Source organism: Streptopelia decaocto (genome assembly GCF_964273445.1).
Source record: "Streptopelia decaocto genome assembly, chromosome: 5".
In the NCBI taxonomy this organism is placed as follows: Eukaryota; Metazoa; Chordata; class Aves; order Columbiformes; family Columbidae; genus Streptopelia; species Streptopelia decaocto.
This window is the reverse complement of record NC_138659.1, coordinates 34077659-34093351: the sequence shown is the minus strand read 5'-3', so window position 1 is coordinate 34093351 and position 15693 is coordinate 34077659.

The window sequence follows — 15693 nt, the reverse complement described above, 5'->3', positions numbered from 1 at the left end:
CTACAGCACGATCATCCGCCCACGACAGGCAGCTCAGGAAGCTTCTCTCCGTGCCAGCGCCTCGCTGGAAAGGGCTGGAGGGCTATAAGCGCCTGCAATCGCTGTTTATCCAGCTGCGGCGCTTGTCGAGCAGCGGGGGACGGAGGAGGAGACGGAGCAAACGTGTCAGGAGTGGACGAGTGGGAGGAAGCAGCGGCCTCCTGCAAAGAGAACTCCAGAGCACCTTTGAAAACGAACATTATGAAAACAAAGAATTCTTGCGGGGGTACCCGGGGTCCCTCTAAACACAGGGCCTCTGGAAATTAGCACCATCTGCGCTGTCCCTTCTCAGCTGCTCTGGCTTTTATACAGATAGGAACTTTTCTTTAAAGAAGCTCTGCCTTTCCTGCAGCCCGAATAAGCAGCCCTGGTCTGCAGACAGGATGGGTCCACCTTATTGCACACAGAGAGGGTGCACACCTGCAATGAACAGCAGAGCCCTCTGCTCACTTATCCTTCCTCATGGTTCGTTCACCCAGTAACCATCCAAAACACAACTGCAACGACCATTTTTCCCTCGCCCACACAAAGAGATAAAAATCCACCCTCCATGCTGTAGCCTCTTTAGGCTCAGAAGAAGGGATGCTGAGTTTTGTAAGTGGGTCATATTTATCCTAATCTAGAAAGTCCCACATCCCAAAGTCTCAGACCTTAAAAGCTGGACAGTATCAGGGGGTCGGTGTGGTGTGAGACCTTCTGCTGATGGCAGAGATATCCCCCAGCTTCACAGACAACAGTTCTCTCTGGGCTGATAGGATCATGGGAACCATCCCATCCATTTAAGGGCGTTTCCTGACGTCTGGAAAAGTGTTCCATCTTTAAAGGCTCTCAAATGCTGCTGCTTTGTTTTTCCTCTAACTTGTTGGACTGGGCAGTCCGGTGTCCACAATGTGGGTGTCTTCCAGCTGCTCCAAAGGCATACGTACAAAGGATTTTACTTTTTTCTGCTCTATAGCACACACAAGACAAGAAGGATGGAGAGGGAATATAAAGATGTTATTGTTGCTTCCTTGGGTCATCTTCACTACACACGCAGGCAGAAGGGAGATGTAAACATGTAATTCATCCCTGAGGAAATCCAGCCATTTCACAGATCCAGAAGGCAGCCTTAGCAAGTTAAAGAGATACAGTTACTTCCTGACATTCAGGACTATGTTAATTGATAGCAAGATAGCTGTGGCTAGGCAATTAGTTATGAAATGCTGATTAAAATGTCAGCAGCCCAAGCACAACCTTAGCCAGGGTGGCAGGGAGCCCCTCGTCCATGGCCCCGCTGGTGTTCGACACAGCGTGACCCCATTTTGGAGCAGGCAGACCCCAGTTTAGGTGCATGGAGTCTGGTTTGGTGTCTCTTAAAGACTGGCCATGCTGCACTTTCCATGCAACAGATGCAGGGTACTCCTTGTCTTTTGGAGACATCTTCCCTACCTCCATCAGGGGACAAATGGTATGAGGGGAGGCGGAGGTATCATTAACTCAGAGCTGCAAACTGAAAGGCAAAAACACCACACACCTTGACATAATTCAATATTATTAGTTGTAGGGGAAATTAAAGACAACAGAAACATCAAAAATAATAAGAACAACTTCAAACAGCAGTGATTACCCAAAGCACACCCTCCAGAAATTTTGCTTCAGGTGTTGTCAGCAACAGACGACAATCTGAGTGTGTAACTCACTCCAGAGAGCAGGAGCCCCTTGCAAACGCAAGGCCCCTCTGTCCCCAAAACATCCCCTCTCAGCTACAGCCACGCCGGGAGCCAAGAGGTTCTTCAAAAGGATCGCAGAAATGTTGGACAGCAAGAGGCTATCAGGGTTTCACTGCCAAAAAATGCCACCGCCGCTAAACCGAGGCACCGAGTTATGCCAGTCACTCAGGCTCGCCTCTGATATCCAACCCATGACATCACCAAGACTCGGCAGATAGCAGCAGCTGTTGAGGATAAAAGTCACTGCCCAGGCACCCTGAGCATCCCGGCACAGCACCAGCACCGGCCCCTGCCGAGGAGGCCTCCAGCACAGCAGCAACAGGAGAAGTCCATGGGAAGCCATTCCCAAAGCCAACAACGAGGTGGAGTCTCACAGAAGAATTAACAAGGTCAAGCAGCGTTCTCAAAAAGAAAAGAGAGGGGCTGATAGCAGAGTTAAGCCGCAGACTCTAACCGCATCTTCCAGGATCCGCTTGTTGTCTATAAGGACAACAGGAACCACTCAGTCTCCAGAGCCGGAAGAATCCGATGTGGAAAATCCGTGCCACTGGCATAACCGCAGCAAGCCCGTTAGGCAGACTGAAGTGCTCAAAGATGAGGGCTCAACAATAGACAAACAGAAATACTCCGACAAACATTTGGGAGAGCCCCTTGTGAAAACAAAGGGCAGGAAAGGGCCAAGAGCAGATGGTCCACATGGTGCTGGCTGTACCCGGGATGAACATGGCACCTCCGGCACTGCTTGGGGAGAGACACTGGGATGGCCAACTCGGGGCAGAACAATGCTCGTTTCGGGCAGGCATCCACGGGTCAGCAAGCTTCTTCCAAAAAGCAAACAATCCCATTTGTCCCTGCCATGCTGAAGCACTTAGCACCACAGAAAGCCAAGAAAACAGGGCTGGGAAAGGCCCCAGGGTCAGCTCGCCCGGTGGGGTTTTGCGCTTCAGATCTGGAAGGCCCCTCGGGGATTTCCAGTAGCCATGCGGACCCCCGGATGGTAGATTGAAATCAGATGGTGGCAGGCTCAACCCACCCATCACCTTCTGCCAAGAGCCAGCGTGCCCCGGGCTCCGGCCAACCACCAGCTGGAAAACGCTGCTCTTGGCTATCTCCCCTTTCTCTTTCCCTTCTGCCTCCCCCAAGCAAACCAAACAGAGATTAAAGGATTCCTGGGGAATGAGAGGGACACGAGATTAAGGAGGGAACATCTTCAAAACAACCAACGGAAAAAAAGGCTCTACCTAGCCCCATTTGGGCAAATATTTCTCTAACCTGTTGCTGTCCTCTGGGGATGGAGACACCGCACTCTTCCCGGCGATCCAGTCCAGGCAGTACCCGTGCCCTGACTCATAAGGCCATATTTATTATCTTTCTTAGAGACTACCCAGAATTTCCATTGTTGTTGTTTAAGTCAGTCGATGACCTCTGATGCACAGCTAACTCAAAGAACAGCTTTTCTTATTTCTCTCCTTTTTGCGGTTACCTTCTATGTGTTTGAAGTCTGCAGTCCCATTCCCCGCAGTCTTCTCTTGTCTTCAGACTAAACAAAACCTAATTCTTCCAGTCTTTCCACAGAGATCGTGTTTTCTGGACCTCTGTTCACCCCCGTCGCTCCTGCTCAGCGGCCCGTTTGCCTCATGAAGCACAGTTCTCAAGTTGCGACCTGCTCTCTGGATCACTGTGTGAGTCGATGGCAGACAACCGGGTGAAGGCAGAAGACGTGGTGCGTGTTTACCTCATCCACAGGGGAAACTGAGTTCTTCCCTGTCACCTCCTCTGCCTTGCCCTTGTCTTCTGAAATGTCACTGACAAGTCTCCTCAGCTTCTTCCCCAGCTCTTGCTCCCCAGGGGCACTACCCCACTAATTCTCCAGCTCCTTTTTGAAGTCCACCTCAAACAGCTCAGAACTCTCAGCCTGAAGACACACGTGCCAGTGCAATGAGCTACCCCTCCAAAAAAACCCCACTCTTGACAGAGTGGATGTTTGATAGTATCTCTGCAGCTTCCATCCTCCATCGTGTAACACAACCTGTTCATGTCAGGAACACAGAGGTGGCTTCTGAAAGCTCCTGGGATCCAGAGCACTTTGAAAACTGCAGCCTGCTGTCCAGGAGAAGTCTGACCGTCCCCCATCGAGCAGCTGGCTGCTGCTCCAGCGCTGGGTCAGGCCCGGCGCCGGTCCTGCTCCTCAGAGAGCTGTGGAACCGGGAAGGGGCCACAGGGAAAAACTGGCCAAAGCAAAGCACTGGTGGGTAAAGAAAAAACCCAGATCCACGGCACTTTTACTTCCTGCTGAAAATGACAATCCTTTTCGTAACGTGGTTGTCTGGGAAAAGTAGAATGTTGGAAATTACTGTAGCTAATAATTATTGAAATAAATTATCTGATCGTGCATTTAAAATGCAAATGATACATTTTACTCACTTGTCAAATTGCACAGATTCACTTTCCTCCCATATTATTTTTGCAATTAGCAGCCGATTTTACTGTCTAGCGCACTGTTATATTTTCCCCCGTCTTGTTGTTCCTCCCTCTTTTCCATCTGCTAAGTCTTTTCTCCTTCCTTCCTCCTTCCAAAATTCTTTGCAGCTTTTACAAAACAGCAGATTCTGTCACCTACCCGGGGAGGAACAAAAGACCATTGTCTCCAATTTATCTTTTAATAGACTCCTTCCTCAAATGCCTCACGGACTGCCAGTACTGCCTTCCAGACCCTGTCTCACACCCTTTTGAGTTATGAAAATGTTTGGGAGGGTCTTTCCTTTAACAGAGACATTTTTTCCACCCCAGATGATTGATAGCTCCCAGTTACCACTAATCACCCTATCAGCAGCTGGACATGAGCCTAGCCACAGAGCTCTTCCTCCAGAGGCCAGCAATGCAGCCCTGTCGCTCCTTATCCTCTTCTTTAAGGACGGAACAAACTGATTAATTAGAGGCACCATAAATTCTCCCTTCAGGCTCTTTCCTGGTGTGCTGCCTTGCTTCCAAACAGCATGCGGAGGAGAGCGGGGATGATGCTAGGCCTTTCACAAGGCAAAACACGATGGGGTTTCTGAGCCCAAGCGGGTTTGCTCAGCATGTTTTATTGCACAGGAAGAGGAGAGTATTCATTCATTCCTCCAAATCTAGCTGATGCTTTCCTAGCACATCTCAAGCTCTGAGAGGTTTGCTTAGCTTGGCTACCCCCAAACTCTGCCTGTAGAAGCCAGGCTGGGGCAGCACGCACACATGGACACAACACGCCTTGGCTAACGGGGATCAAAGGATTCATGGCTTTCCTTACCTAGAATGAACTGAGTGTGCAGATCCCTTCCCCGACGCCTCCGGTGCCCGAAGCAGCTGCTTCGCACAGCACACACGACAGAGAGAGCCATCGGACTGGAAAGGCAGAAAATAACCCCAGCCAACTGCCGCTTCCCTGCTGAGCGTGGTCTGGAAAGCACCTCTATCCCCTCATCTCCTCACTGTGCCACATTTGGCTCAATGAACGAGTTTGCTAAACTCTGTCAGGAGCTCTGTCTTGACTGAGATTGAAAGATTTTTCTTATTTAGGCACACAAGTCGTTACTTTTTAAGGTAGTGGAAGATCACATTATAATCTCGAGGAGAAAAGAGAGTGCAGTGAAGATGGAAAAAGAGATATTTTGCCCTGTCCCCAGAGCAGAGAAAAAAATAACTTAAGAAAAAACCAGCCAAGTTTAGAAATTAGTTTCTGTGAAGCTCCTCCTCATGGCCAAAAGGGAAGGCCCTGAGGGCAGGATAGGAAAAGGGCGTTATATTTAGAGAGAAACTTCTCCAAAGCACATGGGGTGGCTGGCGAACACATGCTGCTGGGCCGCATGCCTGGCAGAAGAACGTTGGGGCCGCTCGGCCGCTGCTGAAGTGTCCCCCAAAACAGCCCAGCCCTCCGTGTCCGAGCAGAAAACCAAACAAAGAGCAAAGAGAAAGAAGGAGGGCAGAGGTCTGCAACCGTTTGCTGCATGGGGAACGCACATGGAAGAGCCCATGTGGAGGAGGAGGAGGCGATGTGTGAGTGCACGCCAAACCACGTGGGACCGGGGACAGCGCATGTCCCGCACCAGCCCCCAGTCCAAGAGCCACGTGTTTGCAGCTTCCTCTCCTAAAGGACCCGAGGACCACTTCCCATCGCTGTTCCGAGAAACTCCAGGGCCCCTGTGCATTAAGAGCCAGGTAAATGCATAGGGATCTGTCTGGGGTGGCTTTGAAATTCACAACCTTACTCCATAACTCCTATCTCCCCACAGAAAAAAAAACAAACACCACGCAAAACCAAACAAACAAACAAAACCCACACAAAACCCAAACAAACAAAAAACACAAAACAAGAAAACCCACAACAGACATGTGCTGTAAGCACACAGGTCGTCCGTAAGCAAGAGATCACCACACGTGCGAATTGCAGGTACGCTAAAAAACATAAGGCTACATCTTTCAAAAAACCCTACTTCTCTCGCCTTCTCATTTCCTTCTGTTCTTAAGCCCACGTTAAATCACATCGCACAGGGAATGCCGAACAGTCTTGCGATATCCCGCTTCTCCCCGGGTTTCAGACGGGTCGGGGCGGGCACCTCAGTCCCTGGTGAGCCTGGGGCTGAGACACGACTGCCCTGTGGCCAGGGCTGTGCTGCAGACCCCCAGCTCTGGGGGCGCTTTCGGAGGGCCAGCCCTTCTTTCACCTGTGTTGCACTTGGATATAGTTGGTTTTAAGGAGGAGTTAATCTGCAGGCAATGGCTGCCATTTTGGGAGACATAACTACTCCCTCTTTGCTGTCAAAATCCCTCTAATAAGGAGCTAATATTTAAAAGCTAGATTAAAAAAAGAAGAAAAGAAGAAGTCCCAGCCCATTGTGTGCTTCAGCTCCATCAGGGATGAAGCCAACGCACAACTCCCAGCAGCTGCTCTTGCCTCCAGCCACATCTCCTCCCTTGGACAGCAGCAGCAGCAGATGATAGAGGAGAACAAGCAAAGAGCAGACACTGGGACTGGGCTGCGTCCACCCAGTGCCGTGTCCTGGTACCGAGTTCAAGCTCAGGGAGACCCTTTCCCAAAGGCAAGGCATAGCTCACAGCCCCGTGGTCCCCTACCTGCTGCTGGTTGAGCCACACGGCACGTGGAGCCCGTTGTGGACGGGACAGCTGGGTGGTCCCCAGCAGAGCACACATGCTGCCCGGAGCAATACCAAATCATAATAAACAAGTTCCTCACACAAAGCTCTGTCAGTTCAGATTCCAGTCGGTCTGATACGATCTCCATCTTCTCTTTGAAAGAAAGGAAAAAAAAAGCAAAAAGAAAAAACCAGGCATCCTAGGGGAGAGGAGTGAGGCAAGCGATAGATTGATACCGCCCGTGTGCATCTCAGCCCCCCAGCGTGGGGAAAATGTGCTGTTAATCAGCTGCCTCCCTGAGGAATACGCTGATTTAATTACCTCCTGCTTGCACAGTCCAGCTGCGATGCTGCTCGCCCAAGACATCACATGAGGAAGAAACAGACACCGAGGCTCAGCAGCCAGGCTGGAACGAGATGGGTGAGGAGCAGAGCAGGAATCACCCTGTCTCCAGTCTGGGGAGCGAGGGGGTGAATGGGTCTGGAGAACCAGAATTGGTCTGGAGAACCAGACCAACGTGTAAGCGGGCTGCCTCCCAAACCCGTATGTTGCCACAGGCACTGGAGAGGCGATGGTTGCATCAAGAAGCTGCCTTTCCCCTGTCTGAAGCACAACAGCGCTTGGGGGAAACACGGCGGAGATGTGCCAGGGGCAACAAGGGCAGAAACAGCCAGATGAAATGAAGATGTCTGATAGGTGTCACGGCACAGCCCCCTCCCCTCGCTAGCTGCACGTGAGCACATCTCTCCAACCCTCCGACTGTCATGCCACTGGTATTTCGTAACATTAATCTGGGATGCATCGGAACATCGCTCCAATGCAGGCAAATATTTTCCAAGGCTTATGTTTTACAGTGCTTCTGAATGTCAAAGAGGCAGCGCACAGAGTGGCAGAGGCCGGGTCCAGCTCCTGAAAGGGGAGAGCTCCGTCCAGTGCATCAGCATCAGAGCGGCTCACTGGACAGTCACTTTAAAGCAGCTCCAGCACGAGATGTGAGCTGCTGCTCTCCCACCTGGGGACACAGCCGGCATGTTTAATAATTAATGTCTGTGCCCTTGCCTGCAAAGGCCGGCGCGAAAAGTGTTGCTGCGTCTTTAACTGCTGCCAGTGATGGGAAACTCATTGGAGTGTGTGTTCAGAGGGGAAGAAGGTTAAGATGATTAACTGGTGCTAACAAGTTTAGGATGTGGAAAACGTATTTTCTTGGACGTCCATCAAAGAGGGGATTGAATGTTTCCTGGCTGAGGGGGGTGGGCAGGCAGGAGGTATGTGTTTAACAGATGAGGTTTCTGCCTCCCCAAGCCCGCTCAGCCCCGCATGATGCAACCTCTCCCTTTTACATGTTGCCTCTCCCCATCCGTCAGCCCTACCTGTGGCCTCAGCCTGGCATGGGGGCTGAAAGGCGATCCGGGGGAAGGAAAGCTGCCCCTCCACTCTTCCTGTTGATCCGCGCCCCAGGACACCCTTTGGGCACTGGCGGATCAGCCTGGTCCTTGGTCCCCAGCGGCCGGGGCGAAGGCACAGGCGGATGCCCGGAAGAGCCAAGAAGGAATCAGGTATCATCACACCGAAACTCGACGCCCCAGAGACGAGAGCTCCTCCTGGGCCTCTGCAGCCCCCCTGCAGAATCCCACTGTCTGCCACACCGCAAGGACACCAACAGAGCCATCCCTGGCACTGCCCGGGCCAGCAGAGCTTTTTCCCTCCCCATCGCCCTCGAGCATGCGGCAGCAGCTGACATTAGCATCAGAGCAAAGTCCCCTTGCAAACAGCTTTGGAGCGAGCCACTTGGCGCCTGCAACGTCTCCCTTGGCCCATCACGGGTATTTTCGGTGCTCTTTGCCGGCTGGCGGGCGCCCACGCTTTGCGCAAGGGTCTTGGACGCCGCCGGGCACCGTGCCCCGCCGTCGAGCCAGGCGGCCGGTGCGCCTTGTCCTCATTCCTCCAGCTGCTGCAGAGCTGCCGGGACGGGAGCACACGCGAGACCCACGTCGTGGGGGCCGGACGTGCGTCAGCGACTGACGCAAACCAGCCCGGCCATGTGCACGCAGCCCAGGCCTGGGAAAAATCCTCCGCCCCGGTAGCGCGCTCACGCTGAATCAATGCCTTCGCCGTACAGTAGCAGCACAATGTGCTCTTCGGGTTTCCCCAGCCAGCTGGGATGTTTTTGCCTTGCTTTGTCAAGGCACTGATTTATGCCCATATGTACCATATACATTGTAAACACAGGCACGCAATGGTGTAAACACTTCCACCAAACATCTGTACACAAACCCGTCAAATATGCAGCAGCTCCCTGCCGCAGCCTTCGGCACATGTCCTGGGCGCCCCACAGGCAACCTGTCAGGCCCGGGCTGCGTGTGGGGTACCATTCACCACTGGACCAGTTATTCGGATATGGCCTGGCAGAGATAGCAAAGGTCACGGCGGGACTGTTGCCTGATGCAAATCGGCACGGCCACAACACTTCTCTCCTGCATCCATCGGTGCTGCGGGCTGGAGCCCAGCACAGCGGGTGTCTGCTCCTGTGCAGTGCTGTGCACACACTCCTCCCTCCAAAATCTTCCTCGTGCATTTCATCCTCGACGTGCTTCTCTGCACCGTGCCTTGTCTGGGGAGGAGGTTAGTTTGTACCTGTTTTCGGCTGGAGCACAGCTGGAACAAACAGCCAAGGCTTATGCAGGGCTGGGATATAACATTCCGGATACATAATACACAAGCATGATTAAAGTTACTGCTTGTGCCACTGGGATTCATGCAAACCTAGACACAAACATTCACTGTTTGCACCTTTGGGGAGAGCTCATCTTCCAGAGGAAAAGAGCCGCAGTAGTTCTGTGTGGTTGAGAGAACTTCCTCCCACCTTCCAGCCAGTTTAAAACAAAAAAGCTTAAAATAAAAAGCTTAAAATAAGAAAGCGCTTAAAAGGACAAAGAAAGGAACCCTGGGGCATCCAGGAGACAGGCCTGAACGTGGTAAGAAGGAATTATACAAACAAGCAGCCGGGTGTAAACAAACAGACCAGCCTCTTGCACAGCACTTGTGCCCATCGTCATGCCTCAGCGCCTTCCCTTTTTATCGCATTGACTGTTTCTAACCCTATTTTGGATCAAGAGGAAAAGGCAGAGGTTTTTGCCTTCCTAACTCTATCAGTGTGGTAGCACCATAAGGATGAGGAAGCCCCTCAAGACCTTTGCAGCCCAGACAGTGCCCTCAGCTGCGTTAATAACTTACACGAGCCCTCCCGTTCTGCACTGCGGCAACAACAGCAGGTTCATTAAAATCCATTAAGTACTCCTTAATAAAGTCACTGTAAATCCCAAATGCAGACTAAGCCAGATGAGCCAATGCTTCGAGGGATAAGAAGCATCCTTACTGCCTCCTGCCATCCCTAAGTCACAGATGTGGCCACCTCCAGGTGACAAATCCAAGGCGGGGTGACTCCTTGAGCCGCACCAGGCAGTTGTGTAGGAGCACAGCTGCCTACGTGTTCAGAGAAAGAGAGTTAAGAGACCAAACTGTTGGTTTGTTGTTTTTTTCCTGAATTGTTCATCCCCATCTATTCTGAGCTGCTCACAGAATCCGTGGAATTCATTGTGTGGTTTGCATCTTCAAAACAAATGAAACAACAGTATGTCTAAACCAAACAAACGCAGCCCAAAACACAGCCAGCAGGACAGGGTGCATGAGCAACCTTTGAGCCTGAAGTGTGTGTACGCTCTGGAGGGCTCAGAAAAATGTGGATGGGGGAACATATTTAAAATTCAGGGAATAATAGAATTCCCAGGGAGATTTCTTATAAAGAGAGGGGGAAGAAAAAGTATTTAAGCAACGATTATGCTGCAATTTTGCTTCCAGATGTGCCGTGCCACGGGGATGCTGTGCCACGGGGATGCCGCGCCACGGGGATGCCCCGTGCCACGGGGATGCCGCGCCACGGGGATGCCCCGTGCCACGGGGATGCCCCGTGCCACGGGGATGCCCCGTGCCACGGGGATGCCCCGTGCCACGGGGATGCCCCGTGCCACGGGGATGCCGCGTGCCACGGGGATGCCCCGTGCCACGGGGATGCCGCGCCACGGGGATGCCCCGTGCCACGGGGATGCCGCGCCACGGGGATGCCCCGTGCCACGGGGATGCCGCGCCACGGGGATGCCCCGTGCCACGGGGATGCCCCGTGCCACGGGGATGCCGCGCCACGGGGATGCCCCGTGCCACGGGGATGCCGCGCCACGGGGATGCCCCGTGCCACGGGGATGCCGCGCCACGGGGATGCCCCGTGCCACGGGGATGCCGCGCCACGGGGATGCCCCGTGCCACGGGGATGCCGCGCCACGGGGATGCCCCGTGCCACGGGGATGCCGCGCCACGGGGATGCCCCGTGCCACGGGGATGCCGCGCCAGCACACTGCATTTTGCGACACAGGAGGTGCTGCTCTGGCTCTGGTGCTGCCAGATACCAGCCACGGTGGCCCAGGCGCTGCTCCCTGCAGAGCAGCCCAGCCACGAGGGCTTTGCCACTGAAATCAAGGGAAAAGGGCAATTCAGAGAGCAAAACACTTTCAGTGAGAAGCAGCTGCTTGAGACAAATGTCCTTCTTTTACTGATTTTTTGGTTAGAAGTTGTCAAAAATCTGCATTTAAGCACTCTGAAAGCAGAAATCACCTTTTGCATAGTCAGCACGGAAAACCATGCTGACTTATCATCCTGAAAAGGAGCCAAACACAAAACCATAGCATTTCAACTAGTTCAATGCACCTCCTGGCAGGAAGGCAGTGGGGACGAGGGTTTCATTGCAGGCTCCTACATCGCATCCCGCCTGGCTCTGAACAGGGCCACCCACACAGCTTGTGGGCGCCAGTGTTTAAACAGCCGGGGTGACCCTTCCGCACCTTCACCCCATGCCAGGGACCCCAAACACCTTAGAATCATAGAAACATTTCAGTTGGCAGAGACCCTCAGGATCATCGAGTCCAACCATAACTTAACCTAACTCTAGCACTAAGCCATGTCCTTGAGAACCTTGTCTAACCACCTTTTCAACCCCTCCAGGGATGGTGACTCCAGAACTGCCCTGGGCAGCCTGTTCCAATGCCTCACAACACTTTCCAGGAAGAATTTTTTCCTAATATCCAATCTAAAGCTCCAGTGGCGCAGCTTGAGGCCAGGCAGCACTCAGACACCAACCCTCTTTCTGATTCACCTTCACAGAGACATTTGGGGAGGAGATGAGATGCCAGGGGAGAAACAGATGCATCCACTTGGATACCTGGGCCAAGTGTGCACACCGTGGGCCCCACAGTTCCAGGATACAACTGGGGCCACCGCTGCACCTTTGCTCCTGCAGGCCACCCTGCAAGAAGGGAAACAGCAGCAACATATTTGGGTTGCGGCAGTTCCTGCTGGTATTCCTGTACCATCAATCAGAGCTGAGAAGAGTGGCCAAGCGGCTTTCCCTGCGCCACAGGCTGTGACACATACGGGACCGCGGCTGAGGCTTTGTATGAGAAATGCCCGGGAGACATTCCCTTGCAAAACCTCAGAGACATTCCTGAGAAGACCCCAGTCCCTGGCTAATGCCAAAATCCCGGCAGCTGCCCCACACCCACCCCAAGCCCCTCTAACAGCAGAATTGTGCAACTTCCCTCTGAGCACCAGTCTCGGGAGCCCCTGGGGCCAGAGCTGCCTCCTCCCGCAGCCCAGCTCCCTCCTCTAGCCCAGGCAGGGATGGAAAAGCCATTGGGCATCCCTCCGAGCTGCGGCCCCGCTCGCACAGCGAACCGCCTCCAGCACCGCGGGCTCCCGACCTGTGCAGGGAGGAACCGGACCAAAACAAGCACTGCGGGGGCAGAGGGAGAGGAGCCAACCGTGTGTTTTTTTAAGGGATATTGAAGATTGGAGCAGAGAGCCAGCAGAGTCGAAAACAGCCATATGGGGACTGTGAAACTAGGAGCTGAAGAGAGGAAGATGGGAAAGGTCTCATAAAGAGAGTCACAGCATATAAAACACACAAGCGCCTACCTCTGCCAGGAGAGCTGTGAGAGGGGGCTTTGGTGGTAACCCCTGGCTGATTGAGACTGTCCAGGCGGACAGGAGCTGGATCTGCAACCGGGTCAGTATTAAACCAGGAAAGCTTAGAGTTTCACCCTGTCAACCTGAAACGCAATGTTTTTCGCTCACAGCACTTTGTAGTTACATGGCAGAAATCGAGGGAGTTCAGCTGGCCACGAGAGGCTCCTCCAGCCTTGGGTAGCTCTCCCGAGCTCTCAGCCACATCCAGATCCCACATGGAAAAGAAACGTTTCAATCATCCGAGCAAAAGCCGCGAGGGGAAGCTCGCTCCTAGAGATCAGACCCATGGTCCCACCAGCACGTGCGCAGCCCCAGCAAAACTCGACAGGTCTCATCCTAGCGCACGAAAACCTCAGATGGAAACCTGTGCTGAACTCCCTGCTTGTGCTCAGCCCAGGTGAGGTGCGGGTCTCGGAGCGGAGAGCAGCTGGTACAGTCATTGCTGCCCTTGAGGCTTTGGGGGCCTCTCCCAACCTGTCCAAAGATCAGCCTTGTAGACAGTGGGGACAGAAGGGATCGCACAGGTTATTTATCTGTCAGATGAAGGAAACTGAGTCATTAATTGTCCAAGAAGGCTGTGTTAACCTTGGGGGTTGTGTCCTCCCCACTGAGACCTCCGAGCTCAAAAACCACAACGCCGAGGAGCACCATCTCTCTCACGGGTAGTCACACCCAGCCCAAATGATCTGAAGTAGCAACTTCTCAGCTGAAGGAAACTTATATTTCCTCCTTATCAACTCTATAAATACAGCTGCACTGTTTTCCTGACCATGTTATTCCTATGGTCCTTATCATGCATGCTGAAATAGCTGCAGCACAGTCACACACTTCAGAGTCTTCTTGCTCTACTACTGCCAGCTTTTCCAGACCATTTACATTCACAACCCCCTGTGTCCTGAAACTCTTCTATGGCAACGGGTGACCCTGCCTGGGACCTCCACATCCGCACTGAACAGGTCAGCAAATGAATTTGTCTTCCTGTTCCCCTTCTTTGCCACGCAGGGACCTGGTTCACAGTTGGGGATGAACTCAAATGTCGCTTCTGATAAACATTTATTTTTGGTGAGGAACACACGTGTTTATAGGCAGTGGAGCAGACCAGCAAGAAGCATCGAGCATGCGCCAAGTCTTGCAACATCTTGATGCTTCTCAGCGCTTCTGAATACCTTGGTGTCCCGCAAGGGTCACGCTGTCTGCTCCTTGGGGCGTTTTAAACACAAGGGAAAAAATGCATTGAGGAAAAAGATTCTCAAGGTCTCAGGAAAAGAGACCATGTGGAAACAGCATGACAGTGCTTCCAGGTGGCCTGCGTTGCATCTGCCAGGAGACCAAAGGGAAACACCCTGCAGCAAAGGGTCTAAGATGAGACAACGGCCAGCCGAAGGCGCCTTCATTTCTGCACTGCCCACAGCAAATCTAGAGTTCACCTGCCACAGCTTCAGCTTTGGACCATAGCTTCATTGCCCTTGCTGGGTTAGCTGGCAGGGTGGTGGAAATGTTTACAGATTGTTTCTGTGTCGTGGGGTATTTGATGGATACTAGCAAGTTTGACAAGTAAAAAGGAAACCTGAGCATTTCAGATATTTGTTTTTCTCCCAAATCAAAGCTACCCTTCAAAAATACTACGAGCTTAACAGAACAAGAGGCACCTAAGCACTGTGAGGAATCCAGCCCCAGCTGCTGTCACGGCTGCACAAGGGCTGAGGTATCAGTACCCACTATTACAGTCTTGATGCTGAAATACTTGGGCAATTCATTGATCACACACATGGTGCAGGGGGCCATGTTCTGACCTCAAAAATCAGTGAATCTCTGTTTTCTCTGCTCTGCTTTCAAGTCCCAAGTTTCCTTCTCCACACTGTCTCAATAGCACCAGGAGGATATTCATTCCTGTGGTTGTATGGCATTTATATGTCAAGCCTAGGAAGGAACTTGAAAATGGAGTAGTGCTATGATTTGTGATCCCATTGAAGGGAAAAGGTTGAAATTTAGAAACAGTTGAACTCAGTTTGGATCTGCTGGTTGGAGAAGAGATACTTAGAAGACGTTTCATTTGTATTGTCTTCTAAATTGAAACCAAAATAGTTCTTGTTGTTTCTTTCTGGGACTAAATAAGAAAGTGCATCGGTCCTGATCTGGACTAGTCAAATCATACATTTTCCAATGTTCTACAAGTCTGGATCCTGGATTTTAGTTCCTTTCTATCACAAACCTATACAGCTTTACCTCTTGCTTTTACAAGCTGCTATCTTACAAATCCGTTTTAGTCTGGCAAAAGACCGTATCTCTTAGGTTTGTACACAGGTCTAAATACACCGATTACAAGACACTACCTGAAAAGACACCCCCCTTCATCATTTCATCTACCAATATCCCACTGCTGACCATACTTAAATACACTTGGATACACCACCAGACACTGTCAAAGACCTCGCACTGGGCACCAAGAGAACCAAGGAGAAACCACTGAAAATGGAAGCAGTGCTTTCAGATCTCATCCAGACACAGCTTCCCCCACCTCTTTCTTTTACAGATGAGCTTCAGCTGCTCGGTTGGGATACACACATTCAAACTCTCCCAAAACTTCATGGACTTTGGATATAAGTGGTAGCTGGCACTCCTCTGATCTTTCTCTACACAGTCAAATGCATCAAAAGACAGTGAGGAAGGCTGCATGATTCACAGTAATGGAATGAAATGCCATTCACAAATGTTTTTTCCATAGCAATTTGTCACTTATTGT